Source organism: Triturus cristatus, chromosome 1_1, assembly GCF_964204655.1.
Source record: "Triturus cristatus chromosome 1_1, aTriCri1.1, whole genome shotgun sequence".
Lineage (NCBI taxonomy): Eukaryota > Metazoa > Chordata > Amphibia > Caudata > Salamandridae > Triturus > Triturus cristatus.
The window spans coordinates 383780478-383795323 of NC_140579.1; positions in this window are offsets into that span (position 1 = coordinate 383780478).

Here is a 14846-nt window from a genome sequence, read left to right on the forward strand (position 1 = left end):
TTGATTGGAATAGAGTGGAGTAGTGTTAGAGTGGAGTAGAGTAGAGTGGAGAAGAGTAGAGTGGAGTAGCATTGATTGGAGTAGAGTAGAGTGGACTAGAGTAGAGTGGAGTAATGTAGTGTAGAGTGGGGTAGTGGAGAATGGAGTACAGTGGAGTACAGTGGAGTAGAGTGGAGTTGTGTGGATTAAAGTGGAGTGGAGAAGAGTAGAGTAGAGTGGAGTGGAGTAGCATCGAGTGGAGAAGAGTGGAGTAGGGTGGAGTAGTGTAGAGTGGAGTAGAGTGGAGTAGTGTAGAGTGGAGTAGTGTAGAGTGGAGTAGAGTGGAGTAGTGTAGAGTGGAATAGTGTAGAGTGGGGCAGTGAAGAGTGGAGTAGAGTGGAGTAGCGTCGATTGGAGTAGAGTTGAGTAGAGTAGAGTGGAGTAGAGTGTAGTAGAGTAGTGTAGAGTGGAGTAGTGTAGAGTGGAGTACAGTAGAGTGGAGTAGTGTGGAGTAGAGTGGAGTAGAGTGGAGTGGAGTAGCATCGAGTGAAGTAGAGTGGAGTAGAGTGGAGTAGTGTAGAGTGGAGTAGTGTAGAGTAGAGTAGAGTGGAGTAGTGTAGAGCAGATGAGAGTGGAGTAGTGTTGAGTGGAGTATTGTACAGTGGAGTGGTGTAGAGTGGAGTACAATGGAGTAGTGTAGAGTGGAGTAGTGTAAAGTGGAGTAGAGTGGAGTGGAGTAGCATTGATTGGAGTAAAGTTGAGTGGAGTAGAGTGGAGTAGAGTGGAGTGGAGTAGAGTGGAGTGGAGTAGAGTGGAGGAGAGTGGAGTAGTATAGATTGGAGTAGTGTAGAGTAGAGTAGAGTGGAGTAGCATTGATTGGAGTAGAGTGGAGTAGCGTAGAGTGTAGAGTGGAGTAGAGTGGAGTAGCATTGATTGGAGTAGAGTTGAGTGGAGAACAGTGGAGTAGCGTAGTGTGGAGTAGAGTGGAGTAGTGTGGAGTAGAGTGGAGTAGTGTGGAGTAGCATTGAGTAGCTTTGTATAGAGTGGAGTAGCGCTGAGGAGCGTTGTGTAGAGTGGAGCTGTGCTGAGTAGCATAGTGCAGAGTGGAGTAGCGCTAAGTAGCGTAGTGTAGAGTGGACTAGCGTTGAGTAGCATTGTGTAGAGTGGAGTAGCATTGATTGAAGTCGAGTGGAGTAGCGTAGAGTGGAGTAGAGTGGAGTAGTGTAAACTGGAGTAGAGTGGAGTAGAGTGGAGTAGTGTGGAGTAGAGTGGAGTAGAGTGGAGTGGAGTAGCATTGAATGAAGTAGAGTGGAGTAGAGTGGAGTAGTGTAGAGTGGAGTAGCATCGATTGGAGTAGAGTGGAGTAGTGTAGAGTGGAGTAGAGAGGAGTAGAGTGGAGTAGAGTAGCATCGATTGGAGTAGAGTGGAGTAGTGTAGAGTGGAGTAGAGAGGAGTAGAGTGGAGTAGTGTGGAGATAAATGGAGTGGAGTGGAGTAGAGCGGAGTAGCATTGAGTGGAGCAGAGTGGAGTAGCATTGATTGGAGTAGAGTGGAATAGCGTAGAGTGGAGTGGAGAGGAGTAGCATTGATTGGAGTAGGGTGGAGTAGCATTGAGTGGAGTAGAGTGGAGTAGCATTGATTGGAGTAGAGTGGAGTAGCGTAGAGTAGAGTGGAGACGAGTGGAGTAGCATTGATTGGAGTAGAGTGGAGTAGAGTAGAGTAGAGTGGAGTAGTGTAGAGTGGAGTAGAGTGGAGTAGAGTGGAGTAGTGTAGAGTGGAGTAGTGTAGAGTGGAGTAGTGTGGAGTAGAGTGGAGTAGTGTGGAGTAGAGTGGAGTGTGTGGAGTAAAGTGAAGTAGTGTAGAGTGGAGTATAGTGGAGTAGAGTGTAGTAGCATCGATTGAAGTGGAGTAGAGTGGAGTAGAGTAGAGTAGTGTAGAGTGGAGTACTATAGTGTGAAGTAGTGTAGAGAGGAGAGGAGTGGAGCAGAGTGGACTAGAGTGGAGTAGAGTGGAGTAGAGTGGAGTAGCGTAGAGTGGAGTAGAGTGGAGTAGCATTGATTGGAATAGAGTGGAGTAGCGTTGGAGTGGAGTAGAGTGGAGTAGAGTAGAGTGGAGTAGCATTGATTGGAGTAGAGTGGATTAGAGTAGAGTGGAGAAGAGTAGAGTGGAGTAGCATTGATTGGAGTAGAGTAGAGTGGAGTAGAGTAGAGTGGAGTAGTGTAGTGTAGAGTAGAGTAGTGTAGAGTGGAGTAGAGTGGAGTAGAGGGGAGTTGTGTGGATTAAAGTGGAGTGGAGAAGAGTGGAGTAGAGTGGAGTGGAGTAGCATCGAGTGGAATAGAGTGGAGTCGGGTGGAGTAGTGTAGAGTGGAGTAGAGTGGAGTAGTGTAGAGTGGAGTAGTGTAGAGTGGAGTAGTGTAGAGTGGAGCAGTGTAGAGTGGAGTAGAGTGGAGTAGTGTAGAGTGGAGTAGAGTAGAGTAGAGTAGAGTGGAGTGGAGTAGCGTTGATTGGAGTAGAGTGGAGTAGAGTAGAGTGGAGTAGAGTGGTGTAGAGTAGTGTAGAGTGGAGTGGAGTAGTGTAGAGTGGATGAGAGTGGAGTAGTGTTGAGTGGAGTATTGTACAGTGGAGTGTTGTAGAGTGGAGTACAATGGAGTAGTGTAGAGTGGAGTAGTGTAGAGTGGAGTAGAGTGGAGAGGAGTAGCATCGATTGGAGTAGAGTGGAGTAGTGTAGAGTGGAGTAGAGAGGAGTGGAGTGGAGTAGTGTAGAGTGGAGTAGTGTAGAGTGGAGTGGAGTGGAGTGGAGTGGAGTGCAGAAGAGTGGAGTGGTGTGGAGTAGAGTGGAGTAGTGTAGAGTGGAGTAAAGTGGAGTAGAGTGGAGTAGAGTAGAGTGGAGTAGAGTGGAGTGGAGTAGCATCGATTGGAGTAGAGTGGAGTAGAGTGGAGTAGTGTAGAGTGGAGTAGTGTAGAGTGGAGTAGAGTGGAGTAGTGTATTGTGGAGTAGTGTAGATTGGAGTAGAGTGGAGTGGAGTAGCATTGATTGGAGTAGAGTGGAGTAGTGTAGAGTAGAGTAGTGTAGAGTGGAGTAGAGTGGAGTAGTGTAGAGTGGAGTAGTGTAGAGTGGAGCAGTGTAGAGTGGAGTAGAGTGGAGTAGTGTAGAGTGGAGTAGAGTAGAGTAGAGTGGAGTGGAGTAGCATTGATTGGAGTAGAGTGGAGTAGAGTAGAGTGGAGTAGAGTGGAGTAGAGTAGTGTAGAGTGGAGTAGTGTAGAGTGGAGTACAGTAGAGTAGAGTGGAGTAGTGTGGAGTAGAGTGGAGTAGAGTGGAGTGGAGTAGCATTGAGTGAAGTAGAGTGGAGTAGAGTGGAGTAGTGTAGAGTGGAGTAGTGTAGAGTGGATGAGAGCGGAGTAGTGTTGAGTGGAGTATTGTACAGTGGAGTGGTGTAGAGTGGAGTACAATGGAGTAGTGTAGAGTGGAGTAGCATCGGTTGGAGTAGAGTGGAGTAGTGTAGAGTGGAGTAGAAAGGAGTGGAGTGGAGTAGTGTGGAGATAAATGGAGTGGAGTGGAGTAGAGCGAAGTAGCATTGAGTGGAGCAGAGTGGAGTAGCATTGATTGGAGTAGAGTGGAGTAGCGTAGAGTGGAGTGGAGCGGAGTAGCATTGATTGGAGTAGGGTGGAGTAGCATTGAGTGGAGTAGAGTGGAGTAGCATTGATTGGAGTACAGTGGAGTAGCGTTGAGTAGAGTGGAGACGAGTGGAGTAGCATTGATTGGAGTAGAGTGGAGTAGAGTAGAGTAGAGTGGAGTAGTGTAGAGTGGAGTAGAGTGGAGTAGAGTGGAGTAGTGTAGAGTGGAGTAGTGTAGAGTGGAGTAGTGTGGAGTAGAGTGGAGTAGTGTGGAGTAGAGTGGAGTGTGTGGAGTAAAGTGAAGTAGTGTAGAGTGGAGTATAGTGGAGTAGAGTGTAGTAGCATCGATTGAAGTGGAGTAGAGTGGAGTAGAGTAGAGTAGTGTAGAGTGGAGTACTATAGTGTGAAGTAGTGTAGAGAGGAGAGGAGTGGAGCAGAGTGGACTAGAGTGGAGTAGAGTGGAGTAGAGTGGAGTAGCGTAGAGTGGAGTAGAGTGGAGTAGCATTGATTGGAATAGAGTGGAGTAGCGTTGGAGTGGAGTAGAGTGGAGTAGAGTAGAGTGGAGTAGCATTGATTGGAGTAGAGTGGATTAGAGTAGAGTGGAGAAGAGTAGAGTGGAGTAGCATTGATTGGAGTAGAGTAGAGTGGAGTAGAGTAGAGTGGAGTAGTGTAGTGTAGAGTAGAGTAGTGTAGAGTGGAGTAGAGTGGAGTAGAGGGGAGTTGTGTGGATTAAAGTGGAGTGGAGAAGAGTGGAGTAGAGTGGAGTGGAGTAGCATCGAGTGGAATAGAGTGGAGTCGGGTGGAGTAGTGTAGAGTGGAGTAGAGTGGAGTAGTGTAGAGTGGAGTAGTGTAGAGTGGAGTAGTGTAGAGTGGAGCAGTGTAGAGTGGAGTAGAGTGGAGTAGTGTAGAGTGGAGTAGAGTAGAGTAGAGTAGAGTGGAGTGGAGTAGCGTTGATTGGAGTAGAGTGGAGTAGAGTAGAGTGGAGTAGAGTGGTGTAGAGTAGTGTAGAGTGGAGTGGAGTGGAGTAGTGTAGAGTGGATGAGAGTGGAGTAGTGTTGAGTGGAGTATTGTACAGTGGAGTGTTGTAGAGTGGAGTACAATGGAGTAGTGTAGAGTGGAGTAGTGTAGAGTGGAGTAGAGTGGAGAGGAGTAGCATCGATTGGAGTAGAGTGGAGTAGTGTAGAGTGGAGTAGAGAGGAGTGGAGTGGAGTAGTGTAGAGTGGAGTAGTGTAGAGTGGAGTGGAGTGGAGTGGAGTGGAGTGCAGAAGAGTGGAGTGGTGTGGAGTAGAGTGGAGTAGTGTAGAGTGGAGTAAAGTGGAGTAGAGTGGAGTAGAGTAGAGTGGAGTAGAGTGGAGTGGAGTAGCATCGATTGGAGTAGAGTGGAGTAGAGTGGAGTAGTGTAGAGTGGAGTAGTGTAGAGTGGAGTAGAGTGGAGTAGTGTATTGTGGAGTAGTGTAGATTGGAGTAGAGTGGAGTGGAGTAGCATTGATTGGAGTAGAGTGGAGTAGTGTAGAGTGGAGTAGTGTAGAGTGGAGTAAAGTGGAGTAGAATTGATTTGAGTAGAGTGGAGTAGCGTAGAGTGTAGAGTGGAGTAGAGTGGATTAGTGTAGAGTGGAGTAGTGTAGAGTGGAGTAGAGTAGTGTAGAGTGGAGTAGTGTAGAGTGGAGTAGAGTGGAGTAGTGTAGAGTGGAGTGGAGTGGAGTAGCATCGATTGGAGTAGAGTGGAGTAGAGTAGAGTGGAGTAGCATTGAGAGGAGTAGAGTGGAGTAGAGTAGAGTAGCATTGAGTGGAGTACAGTGGAGTAGCATTTATTGGAGTGGAGTAGAGTAGAGTGGAGTGGAGTAGAGTGGAGTAGAGTAGAGTGGAGTAGAGTAGAGTGGAGTAGCATAAAATGGAGTAGAGTGGAGTAGAGTGAAGTAGAGTGGAGTGGAGTAGCATTGATTCGATTGGAGTGGAGTAGCATAGAGCACAGTGGAGTAAAGTGGAGTAGAGTGGAGTAGAGTAGAGTGGTGTAGTGTAGAGTGGAGTAGTGTAGAGTGGAGTAGAGTAGAGTAGTGTAGAGTGGAGGAGTGTAGAGTGGAGTAGAGTGGAGTGGAGTAGCATCGATTGGAGTACAGTGAAGTAGTGTAGAGTGGATAGAGTGGAGTAGCATTGATTGGAGTAGAGTAGAGTAGCATAGAGTGGAGTAGCGTAGAGTGGAGTAGTGTGGAGTAGAGTGGAGTAGTGTGGAGTAGAGTGGAGTAGAGTAGAGTGGAGTAGTTTAGAGTGGAGTAGTGTAGAGTGGAGTAGTGTAGAGTGGAGTAGAGTGGAGTAGTGTAGAGTGGAGTAGTGTAGAGTGGAGTAGAGTTGAGTAGGATTGATTGGAGTAAAATGGAGTAGTGTGGAGTGGAGTAGTATAGAGTGGAGTAGATTGGAGTAGAGTTGAGTAGTGTAGAGTGGAGTAGTGTAGAGTAGAGTAGAGTGGAATAGTGTAGAGTGAAGTGGTGTAGAGTGGAGTAGAGTGGAGTGGAGTAGCATTGATTGGAGTAGAGTGGAGTAGTGTAGAGTGGAGTAGTGTAGAGTGGATTAGTGTAGTGTAGAGTTTAGTAGTGTAAAGTGGAGTACAGTGGAGTAGAGTTGAGTAGTGTGGAGTAAAGTGGAGTGGAGTAGCATTGATTGGAGTAGAGTGGAGTGGAGTAGAGTGGAGTAGCGTAGACTGGAGTAGAGTGGAGTAGTGTGGAGTAGAGTGGAGTAGTGTAGAGTAGAGTAGAGTGGAGTAGCATCGATTGGAGTAGATTGTAGTAGAGTGGAATAGAGTGGAGTAGTTTAGAGTGGAGTAGTGTAGAGTGGAGTAGAGTGGAGTAGTGTAGAGTGGAGTAGTAGAGAGTGGAATAGAGTGGAGTAGACTGGAGTGGAGTAACATTGATTGGAGTAGAGTGGAGAAGTGTAGAGTGGAGTAGTGTAGAGTGGAGTAGAGTGGAGTAGTGTAGTGTAGAGTGGAGTAGTGTAAAGTGGAGTAGAGTGGAGTGGAGAATCATTGATTGGAGTAGAGTGGAGTAGTGTAGAGTGGAGTAGTGTAGAGTGGACTAGAGTGGAGTAGCACTGATTGGAGTAGAGTGGAGTAGCGTAGAGTGTTGGAGTAGAGTGGAGTAGAGTGGATTAGAGTGGAGTAGCATTGATTGGAGTAGAGAGGAGTGGAGTAGAGTGGAGTAGCGTAGACTGGAGTAGAGTGGAGTAGTGTGGAGTAGAGTGGAGTAGTGTAGAGTAGAGTAGAGTGGAGTAGCATCGATTGGAGTAGATTGTAGTAGAGTGGGATAGAGTGGATTAGTTTAGAGTGGAGTAGTGTAGAGTGGAGTAGAGTGGAGTAGTGTAGAGTGGAGTAGTAGAGAGTGGAATAGAATGGAGTAGACTGGAGTGGAGTAGCATTGATTGGAGTAGAGTGGAGAAGTGTAGAGTGGAGTAGAGTGGAGTAGCATTGATTGGAGTGACGTGGAGTGGTGTAGAGTGGAGTAGTGTAGAGTAGAGTAGTGTAGAGTGGAGTAGAGTGGAGTAGTGTAGAGTGGAGTAGTGTAAAGTGGAGTAGAGCGGAGTAGTGTAGAGTGGAGTAGTGTAGAGTGGAGTAGCAACGAGTAGAGTAGAGTGGAGTAGCATTGAGTGGAGTAGAGTGGAGTAGCATTGAGTGGAGTAGAGTGGAGTAGATTTGATTGGAGTGGAGTAGAGTAGAGTGGAGTGGAGTAGAGTGGAGTAGAGTAGAGTAGAGTGGAGTAGCGTAAAATGGAGCAGAGTGGACTAGAGTGGAGTAGAGTGGAGTAGAATGGAGAAGAGTGGAGTGGAGTAGAGTGGAGTAGCATTGAGTGCAGTAGAGACGAGTAGCATTGATTGGAGTGGAGTGGAGTAGCGTAGAGTAGAGTGGAGTAAAGTGGAGTAGAGTGAAGTAGAATGGAGTAGAGTGGAGTGGAGTAGAGTGGAGTAGCATTGAGTGCAGTAGAGTGGAGTAGCATAGAGTGGAGTGGAGTGGAGTAGCATTGATTGGAGTAGAGTGGAGTAGCATTGATTGGAGTAGAGTGGAGTAGAGTGGAGTAGCATTGATTGGAGTAGAGTGGAGTAGTGTAGAGTGGAGTAGAGTGGAGTAGAGTGGAGTGGAGTAGTGTAGAGTGGAGTAGTGTAGAGTGGAGTACAGTGGAGTAGCAAAGAGTAGAGTAGTGTAGAGTGGAGTACAATGGAGTAGCGTAAAGTGGAGTAGAGTGGAGTAGAGTGGAGTGGAGTTGCATCGATTGGAGTAGAGTGGAGTAGAGTGGAGTAGTGTAAGTGTGGAGTACTGTAGAGTGGAGTAGTGTAGAGTGGAGTAGAGTGGAGTAGAGTGGAGTAGAGCGGAGTGGAGTTGAGTAGCATCGATTGGAGTAGAGTGGAGTAGTGTAGAGTGGAATAGTGTAGAGTGGAGTAGAGTGGAGTAGAGTGGAGTGGAGTAGAGTGGAGTGGAGTAGAGTGGAGGAGAGTGGAGTAGTATAGATTGGAGTAGTGTAGAGTAGAGTAGAGTGGAGTAGCATTGATTGGAGTAGAGTGGAGTAGCGTAGAGTGTAGAGTGGAGTAGAGTGGAGTAGCATTGATTGGAGTAGAGTTGAGTGGATAACAGTGGAGTAGCGTAGTGTGGAGTAGAGTGGAGTAGTGTGGAGTAGAGTGGAGTAGTGTGGAGTAGCATTGAGTAGCTTTGTGTAGAGTGGAGTAGCGCTGAGTAGCGTTGTGTAGAGTGGAGTTGTGCTGAGTAGCAGAGTGTAGAGTGGAGTAGCGCTAAGTGGCATAGTGTAGAGTGGACTAGCGTTGAGTAGCATTGTGTAGAGTGGAGTAGCATTGATTGAAGTCGAGTGGAGTAGCGTAGAGTGGAGTAGAGTGGAGTAGTGTAAACTGGTGTAGAGTGGAGTAGAGTGCAGTGGAGTGGAGTGTGGAGTGGAGTAGAGTGGAGTAGCATTGATTGGAGTAGAGTGGAATAGCGTAGAGTGGAGTGGAGAGGAGTAGCATTGATTGGAGTAGGGTGGAGTAGCATTGAGTGGAGTAGAGTGGAGTAGCATTGATTGGAGTAGAGTGGAGTAGCGTAGAGTAGAGTGGAGACGAGTGGAGTAGCATTGATTGGAGTAGAGTGGAGTAGAGTAGAGTAGAGTGGAGTAGTGTAGAGTGGAGTAGAGTGGAGTAGAGTGGAGTAGTGTAGAGTGGAGTAGTGTAGAGTGGAGTAGTGTGGAGTAGAGTGGAGTAGTGTGGAGTAGAGTGGAGTGTGTGGAGTAAAGTGAAGTAGTGTAGAGTGGAGTATAGTGGAGTAGAGTGTAGTAGCATCGATTGAAGTGGAGTAGAGTGGAGTAGAGTAGAGTAGTGTAGAGTGGAGTACTATAGTGTGAAGTAGTGTAGAGAGGAGTGGAGAGGAGTGGAGCAGAGTGGACTAGAGTGGAGTAGAGTGGAGTAGCGTAGAGTGGAGTAGAGTGGAGTAGCATTGATTGGAATAGAGTGGAGTAGCGTTGGAGTGGAGTAGAGTGGAGTAGAGTAGAGTGGAGTAGCATTGATTGGAGTAGAGTGGATTAGAGTAGAGTGGAGAAGAGTAGAGTGGGGTAGCACTGATTGGAGTAGAGTAGAGTAGAGTGGAGTAGAGTAGAGTGGAGTAGTGTAGTGTAGAGTGGAGTAGTGTAGAATGGAGTAGAGTGGAGTAGAGGGGAGTTGTGTGGATTAAAGTGGAGTGGAGAAGAGTGGAGTAGAGTGGAGTGGAGTAGCATCGAGTGGAATAGAGTGGAGTAGGGTGGAGTAGTGTAGAGTGGAGTAGAGTGGAGTAGTGTAGAGTGGAGTAGTGTAGAGTGGAGTAGTGTAGAGTGGAGCAGTGTAGAGTGGAGTAGAGTGGAGTAGTGTAGAGTGGAGTAGAGTAGAGTAGAGTAGAGTGGAGTGGAGTAGCGTCGATTGGAGTAGAGTGGAGTAGAGTAGAGTGGAGTAGAGTGGTGTAGAGTAGTGTAGAGTGGAGTGGAGTAGTGTAGAGTGGATGAGAGTGGAGTAGTGTTGAGTGGAGTATTGTACAGTGGAGTGTTGTAGAGTGGAGTACAATGGAGTAGTGTAGAGTGGAGTAGTGTAGAGTGGAGTAGAGTGGAGAGGAGTAGCATCGATTGGAGTAGAGTGGAGTAGTGTAGAGTGGAGTAGAGAGGAGTGGAGTGGAGTAGTGTAGAGTGGAGTAGTGTAGAGTGGAGTGGAGTGGAGTGGAGTGGAGTGCAGAAGAGTGGAGTGGTGTGGAGTAGAGTGGAGTAGTGTAGAGTGGAGTAAAGTGGAGTAGAGTGAAGTAGAGTAGAGTGGAGTAGAGTGGAGTGGAGTAGCATCGATTGGAGTAGAGTGGAGTAGAGTGGAGTAGTGTAGAGTGGAGTAGTGTAGAGTGGAGTAGAGTGGAGTAGTGTATTGTGGAGTAGTGTAGATTGGAGTAGAGTGGAGTGGAGTAGCATTGATTGGAGTAGAGTGGAGTAGTGTAGAGTGGAGTAGTGTAGAGTGGAGTAAAGTGGAGTAGAATTGATTTGAGTAGAGTGGAGTAGCGTAGAGTGTAGAGTGGATTAGAGTGGATTAGTGTAGAGTGGAGTAGTGTAGAGTGGAGTAGAGTAGTGTAGAGTGGAGTAGTGCAGAGTGCAGAGTGGAGTAGAGTGGAGTAGTGTAGAGTGGAGTGGAGTAGAGTAGCATCGATTGGAGTAGAGTGGAGTAGAGTAGAGTGGAGTAGCATTGAGAGGAGTAGAGTGGAGTAGAGTAGAGTAGCATTGAGTGGAGTACAGTGGAGTAGCATTTATTGGAGTGGAGTAGAGTAGAGTGGAGTGGAGTAGAGTGGAGTAGAGTAGAGTGGAGTAGAGTAGAGTGGAGTAGCATAAAATGGAGTAGAGTGGAGTAGAGTGAAGTAGAGTGGAGTGGAGTAGCATTGATTCGATTGGAGTGGAGTAGCATAGAGCACAGTGGAGTAAAGTGGAGTAGAGTGGAGTAGAGTAGAGTGGTGTAGTGTAGAGTGGAGTAGTGTAGAGTGGAGTAGAGTAGAGTAGTGTAGAGTGGAGGAGTGTAGAGTGGAGTAGAGTGGAGTGGAGTAGCATTGATTGGAGTAGAGTGAAGTAGTGTAGAGTGGATAGAGTGGAGTAGCATTGATTGGAGTAGAGTAGAGTAGCATAGAGTGGAGTAGCGTAGAGTGGAGTAGTGTGGAGTAGAGTGGAGTAGAGTAGAGTGGAGTAGTTTAGAGTGGAGTAGTGTAGAGTGGAGTAGTGTAGAGTGGAGTAGAGTGGAGTAGTGTAGAGTGGAGTAGTGTAGAGTGGAGTAGAGTTGAGTAGGATTGATTGGAGTAAAATGGAGTAGTGTGGAGTGGAGTAGTATAGAGTGGAGTAGATTGGAGTAGAGTTGAGTAGTTTAGAGTGGAGTAGTGTAGAGTAGAGTAGAGTGGAATAGTGTAGAGTGGAGTGGTGTAGAGTGGAGTAGAGTGGAGTGGAGTAGCATTGATTGGAGTAGAGTGGAGTAGTGTAGAGTGGAGTAGTGTAGAGTGGATTAGTGTAGTGTAGAGTTTAGTAGTGTAAAGTGGAATACAGTGGAGTAGAGTTGAGTAGTGTGGAGTTAAGTGGAGTGGAGTAGCATTGATTGGAGTAGAGTGGAGTGGAGTAGAGTGGAGTAGCGTAGACTGGAGTAGAGTGGAGTAGTGTGGAGTAGAGTGGAGTAGTGTGGAGTAGAGTGGAGTAGTGTAGAGTAGAGTAGAGTGGAGTAGCATCGATTGGAGTAGATTGTAGTAGAGTGGAATAGAGTGGAGTAGTTTAGAGTGGAGTAGTGTAGAGTGGAGTAGAGTGGAGTAGTGTAGAGTGGAGTAGTAGAGAGTGGAATAGAGTGGAGTAGACTGGAGTGGAGTAGCATTGATTGGAGTAGAGTGGAGAAGTGTAGAGTGGAGTAGTGTAGAGTGGAGTAGAGTGGAGTAGTGTAGTGGAGAGTGGAGTAGTGTAAAGTGGAGTAGAGTGGAGTAGAGAATCATTGATTGGAGTAGAGTGGAGTAGTGTAGAGTGGAGTAGTGTAGAGTGGACTAGAGTGGAGTAGCACTGATTGGAGTAGAGTGGAGTAGCGTAGAGTGTTGGAGTAGAGTGGAGTAGAGTGGATTAGAGTGGAGTAGCATTGATTGGAGTAGAGAGGAGTGGAGTAGAGTGGAGTAGCGTAGACTGGAGTAGAGTGGAGTAGTGTGGAGTAGAGTGGAGTAGTGTAGAGTAGAGTAGAGTGGAGTAGAATTGATTTGAGTAGAGTGGAGTAGCGTAGAGTGTAGAGTGGATTAGAGTGGATTAGTGTAGAGTGGAGTAGTGTAGAGTGGAGTAGAGTAGTGTAGAGTGGAGTAGTGCAGAGTGCAGAGTGGAGTAGAGTGGAGTAGTGTAGAGTGGAGTGGAGTAGAGTAGCATCGATTGGAGTAGAGTGGAGTAGAGTAGAGTGGAGTAGCATTGAGAGGAGTAGAGTGGAGTAGAGTAGAGTAGCATTGAGTGGAGTACAGTGGAGTAGCATTTATTGGAGTGGAGTAGAGTAGAGTGGAGTGGAGTAGAGTGGAGTGGAGTAGAGTAGAGTGGAGTAGAGTAGAGTGGAGTAGCATAAAATGGAGTAGAGTGGAGTAGAGTGAAGTAGAGTGGAGTGGAGTAGCATTGATTCGATTGGAGTGGAGTAGCATAGAGCACAGTGGAGTAAAGTGGAGTAGAGTGGAGTAGAGTAGAGTGGTGTAGTGTAGAGTGGAGTAGTGTAGAGTGGAGTAGAGTAGAGTAGTGTAGAGTGGAGGAGTGTAGAGTGGAGTAGAGTGGAGTGGAGTAGCATTGATTGGAGTAGAGTGAAGTAGTGTAGAGTGGATAGAGTGGAGTAGCATTGATTGGAGTAGAGTAGAGTAGCATAGAGTGGAGTAGCGTAGAGTGGAGTAGTGTGGAGTAGAGTGGAGTAGAGTAGAGTGGAGTAGTTTAGAGTGGAGTAGTGTAGAGTGGAGTAGTGTAGAGTGGAGTAGAGTGGAGTAGTGTAGAGTGGAGTAGTGTAGAGTGGAGTAGAGTTGAGTAGGATTGATTGGAGTAAAATGGAGTAGTGTGGAGTGGAGTAGTATAGAGTGGAGTAGATTGGAGTAGAGTTGAGTAGTTTAGAGTGGAGTAGTGTAGAGTAGAGTAGAGTGGAATAGTGTAGAGTGGAGTGGTGTAGAGTGGAGTAGAGTGGAGTGGAGTAGCATTGATTGGAGTAGAGTGGAGTAGTGTAGAGTGGAGTAGTGTAGAGTGGATTAGTGTAGTGTAGAGTTTAGTAGTGTAAAGTGGAGTACAGTGGAGTAGAGTTGAGTAGTGTGGAGTAAAGTGGAGTGGAGTAGCATTGATTGGAGTAGAGTGGAGTGGAGTAGAGTGGAGTAGCGTAGACTGGAGTAGAGTGGAGTAGTGTGGAGTAGAGTGGAGTAGTGTGGAGTAGAGTGGAGTAGTGTAGAGTAGAGTAGAGTGGAGTAGCATCGATTGGAGTAGATTGTAGTAGAGTGGAATAGAGTGGAGTAGTTTAGAGTGGAGTAGTGTAGAGTGGAGTAGAGTGGAGTAGTGTAGAGTGGAGTAGTAGAGAGTGGAATAGAGTGGAGTAGACTGGAGTGGAGTAGCATTGATTGGAGTAGAGTGGAGAAGTGTAGAGTGGAGTAGTGTAGAGTGGAGTAGAGTGGAGTAGTGTAGTGTAGAGTGGAGTAGTGTAAAGTGGAGTAGAGTGGAGTAGAGAATCATTGATTGGAGTAGAGTGGAGTAGTGTAGAGTGGAGTAGTGTAGAGTGGACTAGAGTGGAGTAGCACTGATTGGAGTAGAGTGGAGTAGCGTAGAGTGTTGGAGTAGAGTGGAGTAGAGTGGATTAGAGTGGAGTAGCATTGATTGGAGTAGAGAGGAGTGGAGTAGAGTGGAGTAGCGTAGACTGGAGTAGAGTGGAGTAGTGTGGAGTAGAGTGGAGTAGTGTAGAGTAGAGTAGAGTGGAGTAGCATCGATTGGAGTAGATTGTAGTAGAGTGGAATAGAGTGGATTAGTTTAGAGTGGAGTAGTGTAGAGTGGAGTAGAGTGGAGTAGTGTAGAGTGGAGTAGTAGAGAGTGGAATAGAGTGGAGTAGACTGGAGTGGAGTAGCATTGATTGGAGTAGAGTGGAGAAGTGTAGAGTGGAGTAGAGTGGAGTAGAGTGGAGTAGCATTGATTGGAGTGAGGTGGAGTGGTGTAGAGTGGAATAGTGTAGAGTAGAGTAGTGTAGAGTGGAGTAGAGTGGAGTAGTGTAGAGTGGAGTAGTGTAAAGTGGAGTAGAGCGGAGTAGTGTAGAGTGGAGTAGTGTAGAGTGGAGTAGCAACGAGAAGAGTAGAGTGGAGTAGCATTGAGTGGAGTAGAGTGGAGTAGCATTGAGTGGAGTAGAGTGGAGTAGCTTTGATTGGAGTGAAGTAGAGTGGAGTAGGGTAGAGTAGAGTGGAGTAGCGTAAAATGGAGCAGAGTGGAGTAGAGTGGAGTAGAGTGGAGTAGAATGGAGAAGAGTGGAGTGGAGTAGAGTGGAGTAGCATTGAGTGCAGTAGAAACGAGTAGCATTGATTGGAGTGGAGTGGAGTAGCGTAGAGTAGAGTGGAGTAAAGTGGAGTACAGTGAAGTAGAATGGAGTAGAGTGGAGTGGAGTAGAGTGGAGTAGCATTGAGTGCAGTAGAGTGGAGTAGCATAGAGTGGAGTGGAGTGGAGTAGCATTGATTGGAGTAGAGTGGAGTAGCATTGATTGGAGTAGAGTGGAGTAGAGTGGAGTAGCATTGATTGGAGTAGAGTGGAGTAGTGTAGAGTGGAGTAGAGTGGAGTAGAGTGGAGTGGAGTAGTGTAGAGTGGAGTAGTGTAGAGTGGAGTACAGTGGAGTAGCAAAGAGTGGAGTAGTGTAGAGTGGAGTACAATGGAGTAGCGTAAAGTGGAGTAGAGTGGAGTAGAGTGGAGTGGAGTTGCATCGATTGGAATAGAGTGGAGTAGAGTGGAGTAGTGTAAGTGTGGAGTACTGTAGAGTGGAGTAGTGTAGAGTGGAGTAGAGTGGAGTAGAGTGGAGTAGAGCGGAGTGGAGTTGAGTAGCATCGATTGGAGTAGAGTGGAGTAGTGTAGAGTGGAATAGTGTAGAGTGGAGTAGAGTGGAGTAGAGTGGAGTGGAGTAGAGTGGAGTGGAGTAGAGTGGAGGCGAGTGGAGTAGTATAGATTGGAGTAGTGTAGAGTAGAGTAGATTGGAGTAGCATTGATTGGAGTAGAGTGGAGTAGCGTAGAGTGTAGAGTGGAGTAGAGTGGA